Source organism: Suricata suricatta, chromosome 10 (genome assembly GCF_006229205.1).
Source record: "Suricata suricatta isolate VVHF042 chromosome 10, meerkat_22Aug2017_6uvM2_HiC, whole genome shotgun sequence".
Lineage (NCBI taxonomy): Eukaryota > Metazoa > Chordata > Mammalia > Carnivora > Herpestidae > Suricata > Suricata suricatta.
Window position 1 is genome coordinate 31,736,537 of NC_043709.1, and position 15,711 is coordinate 31,752,247.

Genomic DNA, 15,711 nt, shown 5'->3' on the forward strand with positions numbered 1-15,711 from the left:
AGTATATTTCTTCTATATATCTAAGTAGTCTCTCTCTCTCTCTCTCTATATATATATATATTTCTAAGTATAATTCTTGGATGTAATATATACTTGCATTGTCACCTTAGACAAATTACTGACATTTTCTGGTACTTAGTTTCCTAATCTATGAAATAAAGAGGCTAAAAATTATCTTCAAGATTTTGTATATAAATTAATTTCTATAATATGGATAAAGTACTTAGTACTATGTCAGAAAATAGTGTGTACATTATATAATTCTGTTACCTTTATTTTGAAAATTCTATAAATTGAATAATATGTTTTTGAAAATAAGAAAGCAAAACAAATAAGGAAGCTTTTTAAATTTTTTGGTAATTTCTCTTTCATGTATGTTTGCAGTCAGAGACTGCTCTGGCCATTAATCAAGGATGCTTCATGGCTTGTAAAAGGGCAGAAATGTGAAACTGACCAGTGTGTCCCCCAGCAACATAAAACTAAAACTATGTATTATTATACGATTAACATAAATATTGTAAAATTTACTATGCCATTAATATTGCAGGTGTATAAAACCAATGCCAACAGGGAAACTCAGATTAATGCTGAAAATTCAAATTTGGTTAATATTGTTATATTGTTGCATTGTACACAGAGAGTTTGTCATTATTCTAAGAAAAAAATTCTTCAGCTTGTGTGAATCTCTGGAATGGAAATGAGATCCGCCTCTACTCTTAACTACCATATTCTTGGACTGTGAGAAAGTCACTACATTAATTCAGTAGTAATTATTCTTGCTCCTAAGTCAACACAAACAAAAACTACTGTCATCAGAATCTATTACTCAACGGTTATTGGCATCACTGCCCAGCCGATAAAACATTGCAGCAGTGCTGTGTGCAGATAATTTATTCTCTCAATGCTTACAGAAAGAAAGGTAATTTTAGGAGATATATAAGGACAGCATTTTGGCTGCCATAGAAGGCAGTATCCACATAAGAGAAAGGTGGATACCTTCTTCGTTTTTGTTTTGATTTTGGTTGGAGTAATAGATTGTGGTTTCTGAATGAGGGGTGATTAGTGGGACTGAGCCAAAAACTCTTCCTACTTCTTTCCTGAATAAGTGACCTGTTGTTTTGCCAATAAACATGCACAGTTCAGACTGTTTATCAGTCCAGCTTCTTCCACATTCTCATTGTTCCTCAAACTGTAGTGTGCATTTGAATCACATGGAAGGGTTATTTAAAAAGTATATTGCTGAGCCCAACCCAGAGATTTGGATTTTATGTGTCTACGATGTGTTCCAACAGTTTATATCCATAACAAGTACCTTGGTGATGCTGGGCCAAAGATTGCAGTTTGGGAGCACTCTTCTAGTTAGGGAAAATCCCTCTCAGACACTTGTAAAGTTTAAATGTCATGCTTTGAATCAAGACTGTTGATTTTGTTTTTCCTCATAACATCATTGGGAATATTTCAATAAAAATTAGGATGACCTACAAGGAAATGTTACCTGACATAAACTTAAACCAGAAGTGAGTATAGAAATAACATTTGCCTGAAAGACCATATTGATTTGTCCACATAGACCTAAAGATGGCATAAAACTTAAGGTGGGAGTGAAAATCTCGATGGGGAGTGAATTAACAATGGCATCCATTTTTGAAACAAATTTTTTTAATCATTGCAAATAAGTACCTTTTAAAAGCTATCATTAAGTTAGTATCACTTATAATAACTAGACAATATGACATAGAGCTTAAATATATAATTTAGCTACTAAGATTACTTAAGTGTTGTTTCACTGGGTGTGTTATAACACTCTAGTTTGTAAAACTTAGACTTGAGCAATTGATCAGTGTACTTTAATTTTTCGTTTTTAGTTGCTTATTTTATAAGTTGCAGATACAGTAGTGTTTACATATGGACTGTTTCTGATTAAATCAATAGCAATATGTCAATGCCTTTTGGGGGGAGATCATTTTGAACTTTTTAATCAATTTTGAACTGTTGCATAATCCACTGTCTAGTATTTGCCAGTCATCAATTTGTTTAATTGATGGCAGTACACAAATTATATGATGCTCTAAACTCCAGCTGGCTTTCATAGATGTAGTCTAGTTTTATATGAACTAATTTTGATGTTCAAAGCGTATTTATGCTAGCTAAAATTCATTTTAGAATGTTCCAGTTGGAGACTTTTTGGAAATATTTTTTCCATACTATATTGATTTGTGTCCCTAATGAGAACAACATCAAGTGTTGGAAAAGTTTTGTATATTTTATTTAAAAATATCTTATATTAACCTTTTCTTATATTTGGACTCCTTTGACTTATACATTTAGTGGAATCATGGATAACTTTAATAACAAAAGTCTTAGAAATCAACTTCATGGTAGCCTTTGTGTATCGATCTGGCAATCTTAGCTTGAGTATTTATGGTGAAGACAGACCAATTAAAAATAGGATGACATATATTTTAGATGCCTCTTCCTACCATAGTCAATAAAACATCTAAATGGATGTTTTATTATTTATCTAACAAATTACCTTAAAATTTAGTGGCTTAAAAAAACAATTATTCATCATTTCACAGTTGCTCAGGGTCATGCATTCAAGGATAGTTCAGCCTGGTAGTTCTAGCCCAGTATTTCTTATGAGAGTTGAGTCAAGATGTTAGCTGTGCCTGGATTCCTTCATTCAACTTGGGCTAGTATATCTGCTTCCAACATAGTTCACTTTCTTGTCTGTCAAATTAGTGCTAGTGGTTAGCAGGAAACCTCAGTTTCTCACCATCTTGGTGTTTCCTTAGGGCATCCGGCTTTCCTCAGTGAGTGATCTGACAGAAGCCACAAAAGAAGCCACAATTACTTTAAAGCATCACATTCTGTTATTTCTAGAATATCCAGTGTGGTCAACAGTGGGTTCTCTTTAGTGTGGGAGAAGACTACACAAAGAAATGGATATTAGGAGGCAAAAAAGAACAGACCATTTTGGATGGTAGTTACAATAGATTAGAAACAAAACTCTAGACAATTCTCTTAATTATCTTAATTTTACGGGCCAAGGCCAGGATATTACAAAATCATATAATCCCGTTGATTTTAATTGCTTCTGTTTATAATGGGGGTAGGTTTTTTCATGCTTACCTTCTTCTTTCACCACAACAGCTTATTTAATGGCTGTTATACACATATAAAATTTACTTATTTCCTGTATTACCTGTCCTTTTCCTTTTCAGCCTTTTTTTATTGGTCAGGCAATATTTTATTAGGCCAATACATTAATTGTTGTCACATGTTAGTAAACTCTAATGCACACAAACACATAAGCTATTGATTATGGCTCTTTCAGATTTATGAAGGAAGGAGAAGAGAGACATGTAGGGATCTAGAGATTCAATAACCCATAAATATTACCACAATGATGTTTGACTTAATTCAATTGATTGGGTTTATATGAGCCATCAAATTCCTGGGGAACGCCTAGATTCTATATTTCACATCAGAGAGTGCTTGCTCTCTTCTATTGAGGCTAATAATTATATTGCTTCTTCTAAGCAAATTTTACCCACAATCTGGATTCAACTACCTTCTGTATGCTATACTGACTCACAATCTATATATTTTTTTGGCCATAACTGTCTTTTGAGCTTTCAATCCAATTTTCACCTGCCAATTGCATAACATGATGTATTGAAAATAGAAGGCGGTTTGGAGTCAGACAGAGATGAATTTAAATACAGGCTCCAAAACAGTATTAACTTTGTGACATTAAGCACATTACCTAATAATTCTGAGTCTCACTTTCCTATTTGTATAATGATAATAATCTTATCTTCCTAACAAATCTTCTGTGAGAATTAAAAATATATGACAATGGTTATCAAAGAGAGGTGAATTTTCACCTAGAGGACATTTGCAATGTCTGGAAATATTTTTTATCATTGTTTTGTTGTTCCAATTGAAGGGTACTATTAGTATCTGGTGTTTGGAGGTAAAGGGTATTGCTAAATATCCTCTAACACACAAGATCACTTTCCACAATGTGATAGTTAATATTATGTGTTAACTTGACTGAGCCATGGGGAGCCTGGATATTTGGTAAAACCTTATTCTAGGTTATTCCTGTGAGGGTGTTTGGGATGAGATAAACATTTAAATTGGTAAACTGAGTAAAGCAGATCACCCTTCTTAAAGTGGGTGAGCTTCATCCATTTAGCTGAAGGCCTGAATAGAACAAAAAGGCTAACCTCCTTGAATAAGAGGGAATATTTCTTGTCTGACTGCCTTCCAACTAGAATACAAGCTTTTTTCCTGCCTTTGGACTCAACCTAAAACATTGGCTCTTTCTGAGTCTCATCCTGCCCACCTTTGAACTGATACTACATGATAAGCTCTCTGGAGAATCTCCAGCTTGCTGACGTACCCTGGAGTGGGACTCCATATTCACATAAACTGATTACTTATGTTTTTAAGTTCTTATTTATGTATTTATGTATTTATTTATTTTGAAAGAGAGAGAGAGTGAGAGAGAGAAAGAAAGCATAAGTAGAAGAAGGACAGAGAGGAAAGAATTCCAAGCAGACTCCTCACCATAAGCATAGAGCCCAATGTGGGGCTCAAACCCATGAACTGTGAGATCATGGACCTAAGCCGAGTTCAACAGTCGAATGCTCAACCAACTGAGTCACCCAGGCACCCTGATGAGCCAATTACTTATAATAAGTTTCCCTTGCTCTTTCCCTTTTCAAGATTAGCAAGGTCAAGATAAACCAGTATTTACCCTTAATTCCCCATTTCAAGGCCATCCACTCAAATATCAATTAAGAGTCTGCTATGTGCCAGGAACTGTGCTGGGCAGTAGAAATGCAGGAATCCAGTTAGAAGTGACTCATGCCCTCATTGGGCATGCAAAACAGAAATTAAGCACCATTTCTGATGTTTATATTTTTAACTTCATTTTTTAATTAACAAAATATATGGTTGTTGATCTCCTGTTAATTATTATCAATATACTCTATGTAATTTTCCATTAAAGAGACATTTATTTTCATAACCACGTTAGCAAACATTAAGAAAGCCATAACTGTTGATTTTCTTCTGTCGTGTATTTACTGTCTTTGAAGTTTTCATTTTGATTTTACTTTCAAGAAAGGGCACATGGGTGGTATATTTTCTGTAAATTTGTCTGTGAATGGCTGCTCTACGGGGTAGAAAATTATCCAGTCACAATCTTTTCAGCTTGTAACTTTCTAGAAATTGTGCTGTTGTCTGTGGATCACCTGTTTTTCACTGACTGTTTAAAGGAGATTTTTTTAAGTTCATTTATAATCTTTAGTACACATGTTTCATCACTTTTTAATTTTAACAAACAATGAGTCCTCTACACTAAAGACTCATTTTTGGTTGAATACATTTTTGTTATCACACCGTATAAGTATTATTTTTCTTTTCTTTCAAAATATGTCTTAAGAACCTGTCTATAAACAGGTCACTATGCTTACACTCAGGATCCATGTTTTAATGGGAACACATGGCAGTTTCATAGGTTAAACCTAAGTTCCATGTCCTGTATGCATTTGAGAATTCATAGTAGGTATACAATGAATATTGTAATATTGGTGTCTGTTGTGGTGTCCAGCAACATGTTTTCTTCTTTCTTTTTGTGACAGCATCATCACTGAGAGGCAGCATAGAGTCTGAAAGAGTGCATTCTTAAAGTGGTGAAAAACATTCTTAACCTTGTGGGAGTACATGTTTCCATTTAAATGAGATTATGTTACTTAATATGAATAGTCCTTTTATTTTTAGTTTTTTAATGTTTATATATTTTTGAGAGAGAGAGAGAAGGACAGAGCATGAGCAGAGGAGGGGCAGAGAGAGAGAGAAGGAAACACAGAATCTGTAGCAGAAGCCCAACCCAGGACTTGAACCCAGGAACTGTGTGACCTGAGCCAGAGTTAGATGCTCAACTGACTGAGCCACCCAGGCAACCCTGAATGGTCCTTTTAATGTAGTCATAGAACTCTTGCATTTCATGTGTGTTGTACTCATTGCTTTTTAGGGTTCAAATATTTATCATAGTTATATATTTAAAAAGTATACTTTTGAGGGCACCTGGGTGGCTCAGTCGGTTAAGCATCTGACTTCAGCTCAGGTCATGGTCTCATAGTTTATGGGTTTGAGCCCTGAGCCAGACTCTGTGTTGACAGCTCAGAGGTTGGAGCCTGCTTCAGATTCTGTGTCTCCCTCTCTCTCTCTCTGCCCCTTCCCTGCTCATGCTGTCTCTCTCTGTTTCTCAATAATAATAAAATGTTAAAAAAGATAATTTTATTAAAAATATGATTTCACAGGTGGTTCACCAAAGAAAAGCCCCAAGAACAAGATTAAGAAAACACTAAAAATAGCCCCTCAATAAAATTATTTAAAATAACTTTATATCTATTTTGTTAACATATGAAATATGATTATATTACACATCTTTTTAATACATGCTTTTATTTAAATAAGGTTTAAAGGAATGTAATTATTAATGAAACTAACTGTTTTCAAGGATAGAGAGAAAAATCTGATAATTCCAAACCTGAATTCACAAAGGAATAATTTATGTATATATTTGCATTTCTGGGTGCCTTAGTAGTGATTTTAGAGAAATGCGTCAAAAGGATTAATTGCTTTGATTTGTACAAGTTCTTTATTTATCATCATTAAAAGGCCTGTTGAAGCATGATTTTTACGATATAATGTATCACTTACTAAAATTCTCTTTTTGGCAAGTTGACAAAAATGTATCTTAGCTGTTATGCCATCTAATTACATGTCTTCAATATGACAATTATTTCTGATTTGTTGGTCACAAGACATGAGGATAGAGAAGCTGAGTGAATCAGCTGTTTCATCTTATTGCATGAGACCACAGCCACAGACAGTGGACAAAGGATTTTAAAAATTTCAACATATAATATGTTGATGTTAATGCTAAAAATCAAATATAAGATTGTACTATCCTTTTGAAAGAAGATTTTAATGAATTATGAACAAATATAGTCCCTTAATCTAAATTAATTCATAATTAAAAATTATAAAATAATAATTATGTTGCATGGAAATTAATATTGGTTAAACTTTCATAATGTTGCATGTTGCTTTTATTAAGTTAAAATAAGTTATTCCATTTTATGTATAAAATACATGGGTCATTGGCAAATAATATTAGTTTAAATAAACATATTAAGATGTTTCCAAGACAGTATAACTACTATAATGTGAACAATTAGACTGAATATATTTCCCTCTAAATTATGTGTTTAAAATATTTCCTCACTTGATGTTTGCTTTGTTTTCACAAATGTCCTTCTAATTCAGTGTGAACATATCATATTTAGATTTACCATAAATTTTTTTTGATTATTTACTTAGTATGGCTTTTACTTCCAAAAATAGGAAGGAAGGAAATCAGTTAGGCTTGAGAAATTATGAATAGTCATATTTCAGGTCATATTTTATTTCTAAACACAAAATAAAATAGAAAGCCATATGGGTAGAGCAAGAAAAATATTTGAGTTTCTAAAGCTAATATTAAAACATGAGCAGAATAAGTAGAAATGGAAAATAAATGGGAATTCTAATGACATCTACTCTAAACAAAAATCCATTGAATTGTAAGTTTGTAAGAAGGATTCATTAGGGCAAAAGAGATTTAACATCAGAAGACATAGGTACTTTCTGAGCTCTGCTATTTATTTTTTCTATAAGCATTGGCAAATCATTCAACATTGCAGTCATTTTAAAGGAAATAATAAAGTCTACTTTATGCAGTATGATAAGGGTTAAATGAGAAACCATATATTTAATAAAATATCCATCTAGTTTATTATAGACATTAAATAAATGTTAAGCGACTCTGAGAATTGAAAAAAATACCACTTTAAAGGAGGGAAACTAGAATTCTTTGGAGAGAAGTAGAAGTGATCAAAAAAAAATTATGAGAAATAACTTAAGAATAGTCCAAGTGACTATTTCTTCACAAAATGGGCTATGTTTTGAATTAGCAAGGACATCACTGGAAAGTTGTTTGAAACATAGTTGGGTGACAACCTTGTAGAGTTTATACACATTAGACTGAAGGATCATCAAGCTCCTCTCCAAGCCTGAGATCCAATAGTTTATGAAAGTGTTATTCTGACTAATTTTCAGATAAACACTACCAGAAAAGAGCAATAGAGAACAATGTATAAATGTTGGGGCTTTGAATCTAAAATGACTGTGTCACATATTTACATAATCTTTTCATGATTGAATAAATTTGTATATTGTAATGAATATATATGATTTTGTATTCAATTGTATGAAGCTTCTGTGACCAAGCCAATGTGTTTCTTTCTTATTCAATACATGGCATAAATAATTACTATTTCAAATGGTTGATGTGAAGTAAAAATGAAACAGTGCATATTAAAGGCTTAACAGAGTACCTAGACTATAGTAAATGATCTTCATAATTATCAGTGTTTTATCATTATTACTCTTATCAACTTGGAGGAACTGATAGGCCAAAACTAATTCTATCTAAATCTCTATGTGAGGAAATATGAAAAACAATGCATATAAATATATGAGCAATGAGATAAGATCAAGCAATAAGTTTTTTATAAAAAATTAAGATGTAAAATGTCATTCATATTAAATACCAGATACGTGTAAAGAGACAGATAATTCTGTCTAATATGATTCAGGCTTATCAGGAACATGTTCAATGTCTAGTTACTAAATTCTCACTATTGCCTGAATTTACAAATATTTAAATAGCTAAGCCTTTAAAGTTACAAATCTTTTGTGGACAAGTGTTCTATAACTTATTAACATTTCTAAACCCAAAATAAAATAGACGCTCTGAGCTGTCACAGGGCTTGAACTCAAGATCCATGAGATCATGACCTGATTGGAAGGCAGACAATTAACCAATTGAGCCACCCAGGCACTCCAAGACTCCAGCTCTTGATTTCCATTCTCTCTCTCTCTCTCTCTCTCTCTCACTCTCTCTCTCTCTCTCTCTCTCTCTCTTTCTCTCTCTCTCTCCCTCCCTCCCTCTCTCTCTCTCTCTCTCTCTCTCTCCCCCCCCCCCCCTTGGAGCCTACTTGGAATTCATTCTCTCTCTCTCCCTCTGTCCGTCTCCCCCTCTTGCACTCTCAATCTCTCTCTAAAATAAAGAAAAAAATTAAATTAAAATATAACAAAATAAAATATAGGAATTTATCAGTTGTTCGAGTGGCTAAAAACGATCTTATTTTTAAGTTAACGAACCCCTAAAAATAACTGTGGTATGTTGATTGACATTATTTTTGAATAGAAAATCAAGTACTAAGAAAATTAATTGGAACTTGTCATTCACCAGTTAGATGATTCCATAGAATCAGATAATCCATTAATCAATCTATAAAGCCAGATGTTCAAGAATGCCCAGGTACAATGAATTTTCAAGTTATTTGGGTTTTTTCCCTTAATTTTAAAGTTTGAGCTATACAAAAAGCTGTAAGAATAAAACTCATAATAAAATATTAACTTAAACATTCAACTTCAGGAATAGTTAAAATAAAAAAATGAAATGAGGTAAATAAAATAGCATTTTTCCCAACTGTACTACCTAAAGGGAGAGGTTAAAAAAAAAAGTTTCTGTTCTAAGTTCTACAAATCCATAACTAAATGAGTAAAAGGTCTGAAAGAAAAGAGTCTTTACTGCAAAATCTTAAACTTGAGAAGTTTGAGAGTTGAATTTTAAACCTGCAGTTGGCTGTCATTATTGTCTGGACTATGAATGAAGGAAAGGGCAACTAGTAAACAGAGAAGCCCTTTACCAAATACGCTAATGACCACAGGCTACACCTCCCCTCACACTGGGAAGCAAATTGGTAGTCGTTGGAGACCGCTGTGCTTTGGTGTGATGTGCCCTGAGGCTAAAACCAATCAGCAGCCAGGCTATTCTGCACCCCGTGAAGCCACAGAGTGGTTTCCAGGGGTAACCTCTTTGAGAACACATTTGAATAATCTAATTTGGAGATTTAAAATTGAGGAAAATGATGGACAGATCACATACGACCTGGCACCAGTCCTTAAGCTACAATAGAAGGACTGTTACATCTGAAATAGTTTATAATGCATTTTTAAAAAAATAAAACCAGTATTGCATAAGGATTCGTTGTAGCACAAACACAAAATTCATTTTCAATGCTCTGCTCTTTTCCCTAAAGATGAGTTTACTTCTTTCCTGAATATTCTTAAAGGTCACCTTTTCTTTTGAAATAATGGAGGAGGCTGCTATTAATCACTATTAAACTGATTTCAGAAATTAAAAGATTGATAATTTATAAATTTTCATGTATGAATTATGTATGGGAGTTGGCTGTTTCTATTTCTGTAAGAAACATTTAAGACACACATATTAGGTGCTCCTTTTGCCTAACGAACATGGCTTTATCCTAATCGAGTACATATTATCTTCTTCAAAAAGATTGGAAAGAAAGTCATGTTGAATCTTAATAGAGCATTGTTTCTTCTTTCAGAGGATACCTTGAAAGGCAAAAAGTAAGCAAAATGTTTATGTTATATAAACCTACTCAGGCTACTAAATTGCCTATTGAAAGATGAGTACTTTGTTGAACTAAGAATATATCCCCAAATAAATGCTTTGGAATGAAGACTACAATTTAACCTTCTAAAAAAGTAGAATTTAGAAAATTAAAGGGCAACAAGTAAGGTGTCATTCAGTTCACTCAGCTTCCTGAATCCCTGTTCTTTCAAAAAGCATACTATTTCTCCCTAGGGAATATAATTATTAATCCTGAACAATATAATATTGGTTCATCATTATGATATAAGAACTGGGCTAATGGCGCATTTACTGGAACAGAGGTGAACTTTAAACAGGAGTTTAGATGACTGAGGTTTGTGAGGGACTATCAAAATAGGACAATATGGGGAAATCTAGATTACTAAGTAAAAGTGAGTGTTGGTTAGTAATACTAGGGAATAAAAGAGTCAAGGTTTCGGGGCAGGTCTTTAGTCATAAAAATAATGGATCTAGCACAGGAATGACTAATTCTTTTTGCTTAAGTTTATTTATTTTGAGAGAGAAAGAGAGCACTATGCAAATGAGGAGGGAAGAGAGGGGGGGTGGGGACGAGAATCCTAAGCAGGCTCTGTGCTCAGCAACATGGGGCTCCGAGGCGACATGGGCTCAGTCTCATAGTGAGATCATGACTGAGCTGAAATCAAGAGTCAGACACTGAACCAACTGAACCACGCGGGTGCTCCAGCAATGACTGATTCTAAAGGAAAGGGTTATTTCAATGGACAGCTATAGAGCCCAACACATATTCCCCCCAAAATGTAGGCATTTTGTACAAAGAGAAAGATTAAAACAAACATATGCAACTTTTAATTTAGAAGATATGCCAAAGAAGCCTGCAAAAGAACCAAGTTATTGGACTTAGGACTCAAGGTGGTAGAATGATGTGGACAGTGAAACAAATGATGAGCATTAGGGCGGAGATGTCATTTAAAGAGAAAATTGGCAGTGCAGTTCACTTGATGCTGAAATGGTAAATCATAGGCTTACAGTCCTTAAATCTTAAGGAAAAATGATTTTTTTAGGTGCTAGAGCAAGTCTGAGTGTATGGAATTATGGATTAAATAGACAAGGGGCTAGTTTCCAAAGGGGGTATTACATTACCTGCAGTGTCCTGGAGGGAAAGGAGAAGGTTGACTGTTTATACGGGTGCTCACTCGTTCTCTAATATTGGTATGGTCTTTAGATACACAAATTGCGTTCTATCCAAAAGTAAACATGGCATTTATCCCTAAGACAGACTCTTCATCTGTACAGAAACTTCACAAGGGAAGATTTTTTTCTCATCAAGTGCATAATCTAAAATTGAAAAAGGTATTCTATGCAGCCAAGTACAAGTTGATATGTCTACTGCACTTATCCCTTTGGATCATGATCAAGGCCAGATAACTAAAGAAGGAGAAGAAGGAAAACATTTGTTTGCTACCCTAACATCTATCTCTCTCTTTGGCTCTATCAAATGGGAAGAAAGTTTTATGTCTTTTACTTTGAACTTGCTTTAAGTATTAATTAATGTTGCTCACATTGCTTTGATGTGACAGCTTCCATTATCAACTGTCAAATCTGAAAAACAGAATCATAAGTCAATAATGAGTTAAATAAGCAGTGAAAAGGAAAATAAATACATGGATAAATAGACTGAAGCATGACGGTGCCTGGGTGGCTCAGGTCAAGATCTCACAGCTTGTGAATTTGAGACCTGCATTGGGCTCTGTGCTGACAACTCAAATCCTGGAGCCTGCTTTGGATTCTTTGTCTCCCTCTCTCTCTGCCCCTCCCCCACTCATGCATATTCTCTCTCTCTCTCTCTCTCTCTCTCTCTCTCTCTCTTTCTCTCTCTGTCTCAAAAATAAATAAACATTAAAAAAAGAAAAAAAAGACTGAAGCATGTGCCAAAATCTTAAATCACTGGGAGTATTTCAGAGACCCAGGGTGAATTATTTCTGATTATATTTCTCTTAGAATGACAATGGACCTAGCTAGAATTTCTAGTACAATGTTTAATAAATGGGTTGAGAGATGATATCTTCGTCTTGTTCCTGATAGTAGAAGGAAAGCTTTCAGTCTTTTAAAATTAAATATGTTATCAATGGTTCTTTGTTGGCAGCATTCATGAGGTTGAAGAAGTTTTCTTCTGTGGAAGGTAGAGAAATTACCCACAAAGATGGTCACATTTTAAAATAAGTAAGTGAATATGCTTTATTTCCTTTCATATCTGCCAGAAGGATGTCCTTGATATGTCTTGTATTGCAGGTCTGCTGGCAATATATTCTTTGTTTTTGCATAACAATGTCTTAATTATTCTGTCATGTCTACAAAATAGTTTTGTAGAATTCTCAGTTGATAACTGAATCTTTCTGTACTTCAAATATATTATCTAACTGCTTTCTGGCTGCTTCTGCCTTATGATGAGCTATCAGCTTTTAATTTTATAAAACGTGATAGATAAAACAATAGACCTTCAAAGATGTTCATATCCTAATATCTGGAATCCCTGAGTATGTTAGATTTTATAGGAAAGCGGAATTTAAAATGCAGATGAAATTCAATATTATCAGCTAACATTGAGTTCAGAAGATTATCCAGAATTATCAGGATGGGCCTAATATGCTCATAAAGGACCTTATAAGTAAAAGAGGGAGGCAGAAAATGGAGATTCAGCTAGATGTCAAAGCATGAGAAAGATTTGAGTTGATTTGCTGGCTTTGAAAATGGAGGAATCGTGCCATGACCTAAGGAATGCAGGCAGCCTTTGAAAATGGAAAAAGGCAAGGAAAAAACTTCATCCCTAAAGTGAATGTTTAGAAGAAATTTAGGCCTGTAGGCTCCTTGATTTTGGCAAGTGAGATTAATTTAAGATTTCTGACCTCTAAAATCATATAATAATAGATTTGTGTCATTTTAAACCATTAAGTTTATGCCCATTTTTAAATAGTAACAATAGGAAAATAATATAGTATAGGTCCCTTTATGCAGAGTCACTTCTCTTGGTCTTTGTTTTGAAACAGTTTAATTTTTCTTTTTTTTAATGTTTTTAATTTTGAAGGAGACAGAGTATGAGCAGCACAGGGACAGAGTGAAAGCGAGACACAGAATCGGAAGCAGGCTCCAGGCTTTGAACGGTCAGCACAGAGCCTGACACAGGGTTCAAACTCACACTGTGAAATCATGACCTGAGCTGAAGTTGGATGCTTAACTGACTGAGGCACCCAAGCATCTCTGTGTTAAGACGGTTTAAATGCATTTAGTCTAGTTTTGGATTTCTTTGAGTAATATTCTACTTAGAGTTTTTGAACTTCTTTCATGTGTAGATCGAAGACTTTAAATATAATTTGGGAAGCTTGCAGTCATTGTATCTTCAATTACTATCTCTTCCCCTTTCTGCTGGGACTTTCACTGTATCTTACACTTGAATGTCTTTATAGGTTGCCAAGATTCTTAATGTTTTCTATTTATTTTCTTTCTTTTTTTTTTTACTTTTGATTCCTCAGTTGGATAATCTTAAGAATTCTTTTCTACCCCACTTCAAATATGATCTTGAGCTCATTAAGTGATTTCCCCCTATCTCTTTGATTATCATTCTTTTACATAATGATTTCTATTTGTTTTTTCACTTATAAAAATTGTAAAATAAAAAAATATAAAAATATTTGATCTCTTATTGATATTCTTTAATTTAGTGAGACATTATTATCATATTTTCATTTAGTACCTAAATTTAGTTTTGTTTAGTTATTGAACATAGTTTAAATAGCTATGTCAAATCTTTTCTAGTAAGTCTAAAGTCTAGTTTTCTCAGGAATAGTTCATATTGACTGCTTTTTTATGTGTATGTGCCATATTTCTTTGTTTCTGTGCATCTCTCTCTCTCTATATTTATATATTTATATGTTTACATATAAATAAATACATAAAATTTAAAGTTGGGATTTTATTTTATTTTAGTTTAGTTTAGTTTATTTTTCTTGAGAGAGGATGGGAGGAGGGGCAGATGAAGAAGGAAAGTGAGAATTTTAAGCAGGTTCGACACCCAGTGTAGAGCCCGATTCAAGGCTCAATCCCACAACCTTGAGATCATCATGACCTGAGCCAAAATTAAAAGTTGGATGCTTAACCCCCTAAGCCATCCAGGTGCCCCAGAGCTGGACCTGTAAAATAATATAATGTAGCAACCCTCAAGTAGAATTCCTCCTCCCCAGGTTTTATTGTTGTTACTGTTTGTTATTGTTGATTTTTGTTGTTGTTGTTATGTGGTGGTTGTTGCTGTTTATTTCCTTACTGACTTCATTGAACTAATTCTGTTAAGTCTGTATTCTTTGTGCTATGTGCCCACAGAAGTCTCTGCTCAGTTATTATGTGGTCAGCTAGTAATTAGAATTCCCTTAAATGTCTGGAATTAGCAGTTCTCCTAATCTTTACTACAGTGTATATGTGTTGACACACACCTTAGGCAATTGACAACTCTGCTTAGATCTTCATTTTTGGTTGCACTTTTTGCTTGTCAGTTAATAACAGTTCTTGAGGGATTTGGTTTTAGGAGACTTCAAACCCGTTATGCTCTCTCCAGTGACTGCTAGGCCATTGCATTTCACAGTTACCATAATTATGAGACTGTTGGGTTGCAAAGCTACTAGGACGCTGGAGAGAGGGAAATGAAATAGGACAAATTAAAATGCCTTAGAGCTCACCTGTCTTACCAATATTCTGTTATTTTTCTTGAGTAAACAATCCAAGAATATGATTCATTTTCAGGTTCTGAAAAAAATGTTTTTTACCTGTTTTTTCCCCAGGATTATCAGAACTGCTATAAAGGAGCAAATAGTTGGAGGTCCTTGCTCTACCATTCCCACTAACGCCACTCTAGGTTCATTTTTTTTCTCCATGAAGATATTCAGTTTTTCTGGTATTATTTGTTCAAAATACTATTCTTTGTCCACTACTGAGCACACTGGTTTAAAATCATAAGTTCATATATGTGTGACTTTATGCCTGGGCTCTCTATTCTGTTCCATAAATCTGTATTCTAATGTCAAAACCACACTGACCCAGGAGTCTCATTTTTCTTCCAGCCTCCCATAACTATGAACTTGTAAGTAGGGAAA

At 34.0% G+C, this 15,711-nt stretch overlaps 1 long non-coding RNA gene across 1 annotated transcript in view; it reads left to right on the forward strand.

Moving 5' to 3' along the window:
• The first annotated feature begins 12,744 nt into the window (after nt 1–12,744).
• Nucleotides 12,745–15,711, forward strand: part of LOC115305631 — a 156,181-nt gene continuing 153,214 nt past the window's right edge. The window contains exon 1 of the long non-coding RNA XR_003914904.1: nt 12,745–12,793. This is a non-coding gene — a long non-coding RNA (uncharacterized LOC115305631). The remainder of the gene's footprint in view (nt 12,794–15,711) is intronic.